This window comes from Cherax quadricarinatus, chromosome 9 (genome assembly GCF_038502225.1).
Source record: "Cherax quadricarinatus isolate ZL_2023a chromosome 9, ASM3850222v1, whole genome shotgun sequence".
NCBI lineage: Eukaryota > Metazoa > Arthropoda > Malacostraca > Decapoda > Parastacidae > Cherax > Cherax quadricarinatus.
The window spans coordinates 29313109-29320406 of NC_091300.1; the positions used below are offsets into that span (position 1 = coordinate 29313109).

General features: G+C 40.3%; 1 protein-coding gene across 2 annotated transcripts in view; it reads right to left on the reverse strand.

The window, feature by feature from the left end:
- betaCOP (coatomer subunit beta) overlaps positions 1–4307 on the reverse strand; it is a 75882-nt gene extending 71575 nt beyond the window's left edge. For both annotated transcript variants that reach the window (XM_070083373.1, XM_070083372.1), the window contains exon 1: positions 4176–4307. The gene's annotated coding sequence lies outside the window, so the exon portion shown is untranslated. The remainder of the gene's footprint in view (positions 1–4175) is intronic.
- Between the last annotated feature and the right edge of the window lie 2991 nt (positions 4308–7298).

A 7298-nucleotide genomic window follows, 5' to 3' on the forward strand; every position in this document is an offset into this window, starting at 1 on the left:
ATTATTAGGCTGTGGGAGCTCCAGCAGAAAATGGAAAATACAGTGGAACCTTGACTTACAAGTTTAATCCGTTCCAGGAGCTTCATAACTCAATTTACCCGTATATCAAATTAATTTTCCTCGTTTAAATTGAAAAGCCATTAATTCATTCCTGCACTCTGGAGAGACGAGGAAAAATACTTGAATATGACGCTATTATCAACTGTATGGCTTATTTATCTATCACAATTCATCTAATATGACATAATAAATAATATAATTAACACAGAAACATGATATATACTCTAGAATGAATAAAATAGGCCATAATATGGTGGCAGAGGCAGCGGCGGAAGCGTCCGCCATTTCCTGTCCAACTTTGACTAGTATCTTCCTATGCTCTTATTGTAAGAGAAAACAGAGTATTTTTGAGGCTAACTGCATTAGATCATTAGTATTCTAAGGAAAACATTGAAAATATCGTATATAAACATATAATAATCATAATACACCACAGAATGTAAAGAGATAAACTGTTTATAAAGTGTATATGTACTTACACACTGAACATAACTGATACAATCTGTTTTCTTTAATCACTGAACATAACTGATATGGTATCTCCTGCGAGCTGCTTCTCTCTCAACCACATCAGAAGCAGCTTCTCCATCTTTTCATGGAGAGAAGTCTGCAGCTTAGACGTTATTGTAACGCCCTTGGGTTAGAAGAGCGAAATTTGGCCAAATGACTGTCAAAATTGTAAGCAAAGCAGAAGAGAGCTGCATCAACAGCGACGTAAACATGTGTACTGCCAACTAGCAGCAGCATTCTGAATTATTATTACATATGTATTATGTACATTATTAATTTAGGGAACTAAAGCTCTATCGTTATTGTAACAACTATTATCATTATTATAATTAATTTAGGGAACTGAAGCTCTATCATTATTGCAATACAGTGGACCCCTGGTTTACGATCAGCTCCCAATGTGACCAATTATGTAAGTGTATTTATGTAAGTGTGTTTGTATGTGTATGTTTGAGGGTCTGAAATGGACTAATCTAATTCACAATATTCCTTATGAGAACAAATTCGGTCAGTACTGGCACCTGAACATACTTTTGGAATGAAATAATATCGTAAACCAGGGGTCCACTGTATTATAATTATAATTATTATTATTGATAATTTAGGGAACTGAAGCCCAATAATAACAATAATTATAATAATTACAATAACAACAGAGCTTCAGTTCCTTAAATAATAATACATTATTATAACGAGAGCTTCAGAACGAAGCCAACTCAGTGCACTGTTTACCTAGCAGTGGGAGCAGTTCTCTCCTGCTTTACTTACATTTTTGACAGTCATTTGGCCAAATTTCGCTTTTCTAACCATGGGTCCTAAGAAAGTAAGTGTAAAGGACAGTGCTGAGACAAAAATGATGATGATTTCCATTTTTATTATAATTTTTATTATTAATTTAGGGAACTAGAGCACATATCCAATTCCCTAGATCAAGAGTCCCTCACCATCATTAAGGAACCTTGACGCTGGTAAGGGGCTTCAGTTCCCTAAATTATCAATAGTTATAATAATTATCATTATTACAATAACGTAAGAGCTTCAGTTCCCTAAATAATAATACTAATGCATTATAACAACGAGAGCTTTAGAACGAAGTCAACTCAGTGCACTGTTTACCTAGCTGTGGGAGCAGTTCTCTCCTGCTTTACTTACATTTTTGACAGTCATTTGGCCAAATTTTGCTTTTCTAACCATGGGTCCTAAGAAAGAAAGTGCAAAGGACAGCGCTGATAAGAAAAAGAGGATGATTTCCATGAAATTAAAGCATGAAATCATAGATATACAAGAGAGATGTCCAGGTTTTGGGTTGAGGGGGAAGTGGGGGGAGCTGGCTTGCAACTCAAATGCTGGCTTGTAACTCAGAGCAAAAAATTGACCGATCGACGGCTTGTATCTCAAAAAACTTGAACGATGGGACACTCGTAAGTCAAGGTTCCACTGTATATACATTGAGAAGACCCTGGTTGACAGTATTTATTGGAAAAAATGAAGTTATTAGATGTCAGGCAGTGTTCAGTTTCTCTGTACTATGGACACCACTGGATTATAATAATTATTAAAAGTGCTAAATTCAAAGGGATCAGGCAGTGTCAGGGGAATGGGAGATAATCTGATCCAAGAAATGGTAAGGGTAGCTCCAATTGCTTGGACAGGTTCTTAGCCCTTCAGTAACAAAGACTTTTTCAGAAAGGGCCACTGTAACTATTGATTTATCTATGGTTAAATCACCACCTGTCACCAGTTTATGCCTCTGCTGGTTTTTGTGCAAGATGCAACAGAGTAAATTTGTTAATGTAAATATTTGTGCTAATACTATACAGTAATTTAAATCCAAATAACATGAATATTTATCTTCCTACACAGCTTGATCACCTTTTATTGCACTGCTGCTTTTTTTGTACTGCACGTCAATACTTGACGTGCTGTTGGAGTGTGAGCAAAGTAACATTTATGAAGGGGTTCAGGGAAACCGGCAGGCCGGACTTGAGTCCTGGAGATGGGAAGTACAGTGCCTGCACTCTGAAGGAGGGGTGTTAATGTTGCAGTTTAAAAACTGTAGTGTAAAGCACCCTTCTGGCAAGACAGTGATGGAGTGAATGATGGTGAAAGTTTTTCTTTTTCGGGCCACCCTGCCATGGTGGGAATCGGCCAGTGTGATAATAAAAAAAAAATAAATAAATAAAAAATAAAAAAAAAATTAATTGACTGATGTGTAATTCATTGTATCCTCATCTCAACAAACTCATTTTTTGTTTCATATGCCATATCCAAAATATATCACTAATCTAGTTTATATTAACACTCAAAAGAAATAATAATCAGAACAGAGTGATTTGGTCATGGAATAGCCTTCAAGCTAAAATATTTACAGAACTGTATATTTGCTGTCTACCCATCAGAAAATACTTCGGATGATCAAAATCAGCATATTGTACAGTATTTTAAGCAGTACTGCATGGGATAGGCCTTGGTTAAATCCTCATCACTTGTCACTTTTGAAGGCCTATAATATAGGTAAGTCAGTTTTATTCAGGTACATGTACACATAAATACAGCTACATAAATTATCAAACATAACAGCACATGTGTAATTACCTAGGATAACCCCAAAAATATATAATAAACGAATGTAACTTATACACATGCTTTTCAGCACTTTCTAGAAATACCAGGATATAACTGGCTGTATGTCACACCTGCCTTTTGCCACTACAGTTTAAAAACTGTATCTTGATCCCTGTACTGCAGTGAAGAAGCCACTGGTTGGCGAAAACATATCCTTAATAACTGTCTTAAATTCTCACGTGTGTTTTTCTCATATATATATAATATACAAAAAATATGCACAATCTACAAAAGAAATTAACCTGAATAAATATTAAAAATGACCAGCAATTATTAATAAGTTATTATTAATTAACATAACACCTGGGGAATGGGAGGTAATCAGGTTTGATCCAAGCGAGATTATGTTCAATTCCTTGGATCAAGAGCCCACACCAACACCCAGGAACCTCCCCTGAGGGGCATCTACCTTGAGGTAACTTCCATACTATTATTATATTATTAAAATCAAAGAAAGCGCTAAACCGACAAGGGTCATGCAGCATAACTTCCACACGAAACCTACAAACTTACTCAACAAATTTAAAAGGGTCAGGGTAAGACTAAAAGGTATTATCCAAGATTAATTTACACATAAGATACAATAAAAGTCAACTGTAAATCTTTAATTTTCTATACTAAACAAAAACTTAATAAAACAAGCCAACACGTCCCTGGCCAACTCATCATTTCAGCTGAAGTCCTAACCACATTTATGACCTCCTAATTACCATATCAGATGAGTTTAGCTGCCTCACCATTACACATTTACTATGTGATGCATTGATTAACACAGCTGGCTACAAAAATACATATTGCAAAATATATACGGGAAGCATTGAACCCACAGCAGTCGCATCATAAAGAGCCTCTGGTATGGAAGACAGTCAGGTTCAATCCAAGGAAGTGGATAAGACCAATCCCTTGGGTTAAGAGCCCCCTCTCCGGCATCAAGGAACCTCTCTGGAGGACATAAATGTAGACAAAACAGGAAAATAAACCTTTTTGTGTCAGAGGTGAGAGAAGTGAGCCGCCTCGACCCTCAACGTCAACACTGACTGCATTTGTGAAATATCTTGCAAGATTTTCTTATTCTTATTTCTGTTACGCAAAAACTGTCGTTTTAAGACAACAAAGAGAAATAAAAATAGTGATACATGAAATATTTTATATTTAAAATTCTCCTTTTACTATTAGGTTTCAAAGTTCTAATATCTTTAATAAACGCAGTCTGGGACGTGGCATTAAGATTTTTTAGACAAGAGCAGAAAGTCTCTTTAAAAATTGTTATGTTGTTAAGCACCATCACAACTGATTATAATAATCAATTAAATAAATAAATAAACCTCAATTCTGCATAAAGATACATAGGTTTACAGATATTGTTTAACAATGGTTATGATTTAAATGGAGCAGCCATTTATTATGCAATGGAAGGTTATTATTATATTATATTATTATATTATTATATATTATATTATTATTATATTATAATCATGGGGAGCGCTAAACCCGTAGGATTATACAGCGCACGTGACGTGGGGAGGGGCGGAATGGAAGGTATTCAGGCTCACTTCGGGGAACTGGAGCACAGATCCAATTCCCTAGATCAAGAGCCCTTCACCATCAAGAAACCTCCCTTGAGGGGTATGCAATGGAAATAAATCACTTTGTCTAACTTTTTGGGGTTATCCTAGGTAATTTACACTATGTATGATAAGTGTACTTATGTGTATCTGTGCCTAAATAAATTTACTTACTGTGGTATTACCGTATGTATTACCGTATGTAATACAACATACTTAAAGAGCACAAAAGTTGTATTAGACTCGCCAACACCAATAATGCTTTTCTCTGTCATGTCAGACATCACAATCATCCTACTGACTGGTTCTCTGCCAAAACTATCTACCCTTCCAACCTTCACAGTCGCCGTCTTGTTAAAGCATCCCTTATACACAATTTTCCTAATATGAATCTTAGTCCTGTCTCTGTAGATGCCTTATTTCTAACCATTCGCTGCCCGGTGGTCTGGTGGCTAAAGCTCCCGCTTCACACACGGAGGGCCCGGGTTCGATTCCCGGCGGGTGGAAATTCCGACACGTTTCCTTACACCTATTGTCCTGTTCACCTAGCAGCAAATAGGTACCTGGGTGTTAGTCGACTGGTGTGGGTCGCATCCTGGGGGACAAGATTAAGGACCCCAATGGAAATAAGTTAGACAGTCCTCGATGACGCACTGACTTTCTTGGGTTATCCTGGGTGGCTAACCCTCTGGGGTTAAAAATCCGAACAAAATCTTATCTTATCTCTCTGACCACGGTAGAGTGCGGTTGTGCTCTGCACCCCACTGCTGTTTTCAGGCGAGCTACCTTGTATCAACATGGCGCTGAGTGTGAGGAGGCGCGTAAATACCATCGGTATTGAGCTGCTTCGTGGGGCAGTTTCACCCTCTTCAGTGCAGGTCTTACTCCCAACAATCATTAGGGAGACCTATGGTATCCAGGACGATGAGGTGTATGGTGTTGCCCTGAATGGGGCTTACAGAATCTTCGTCAAACTGAATTCCACGTCCATGTACGAGTCTTTGGTGACGAGATTCCAAGACGTGAGTCTTGACGCTACTCCAGCTGTGAAGGTGAGTTTGAGCGACGTATCTCGCCACTTTACGTGGGTTAAGCTTCGTAATGTCCCATCTGAGGCAGATGAGGCTGACATCAGGAGTGTTTTTGAGGCATATGGGACCGTACATCTGGCACAACAGGGCAAGTGGACAGCTGGTGCTTACATGGGCCATCTGGAGGGAACCTTCTCCCTGAAGATGACTCTGAGACATCCCATACCGTCTTACGTCGTGTTGGAGGACTTCAGGACGCAAGTTATGGTATCGTACGCCGGACAGAGACGTACGTGCAGAATATGTGGGGCATACAACCATATGGCGGCAGCATGTGTGAAGCTGAGGAGGGTGCCTGCACAAACTGGTGAAGCACCAGTTACCAGCGTGGTAGCTGTTGTTGAGAGCCCCACGCGAAAGCAAGGGCTTGGGCGCTTGAGGAGTGAAGAGGTGGAGGATTCCAAAGAAGAGACTGGCGTGTGTGAGGTAAGCTGTGACATAAAAGGATCTGTTACTAGGCAAAGAAAAAGTACAGAAGTGCAAGTGCAGGAGGAGGTGCAGGCTCTCGAGGAAGAGCTTCAGGAAGTGTTGAGGACATTGACGCTGCCTGCGGAGAATGTTGTTCCTGGGCTGGTGAGAGGCACGGTGTTGCCTGTAGAAGAATGTAATGATAAAAACCATAGCAGGGTTGAAGGGTCAACTAGTAAGCGTGAGTTGTCGCCGTGTGCTGTGGAACGAGGCGTGGTGGAGGTTGAGGTACATCGTGAGGGAACCTCAGAAGTTAACATGGATGTGGAGGGCATCACGAGGAAGAGAGCAGCAGCGTCAGACTCAGATGATGTTCTGATGCCGGCGCAGAGGTCTGGAAGAAAGGAAGAGCACTGTCGAGGTAGTCAAGAGGCATCGCAAAAAAGGGAGGGGGGGTTGAAGGTGTGAAGCCTTGTGCTGGCTCTGGGGCAGGAGGCCCTGGGATGAATGAAGAGAGGAGGAAGGGTTGGAAACTATAAAGAGGCCTTAGGTGTATGACTGTGAACGTAAACGGACTGTGTAATAGTGTGAAGAGGGAATGGTTTCGAATGTTTCTGTGTAAATATAGGGTGGATGTAGTGTTCCTGCAAGAACACAATTTCAAGGAGGGAAGAGAGCTCGAGGTAGAGGGGTTTCAGGTCATGACTGCCATCTGCACGTCTGAAAGGTGGTGTGGGTATATTGATCAGGGAGGCGAGCCCGTTTGTGTTGCTAAGAAGTGAGGGGGGAGGGGGGGAGAATACTGCGCGTGGATGGGTGGTGGATGGGGCAGAGGGTATCCTTTGTAAGTGTGTATGCACCAGCAGAAAATGATGTGAGAGTAAAAAGGGATTTTGTATGTGAAGAACTAGTTTTCTTCTTATGTGGTTTACCTGCAGTGACCATCGTTGGTGGGGACTGGAACTGCGTTATTAGGAGGGCTGACATAGAACCAAAAGGGGCGGGGCACGTGTTGGCGGCCTTGCGAGATCTTTTGAGG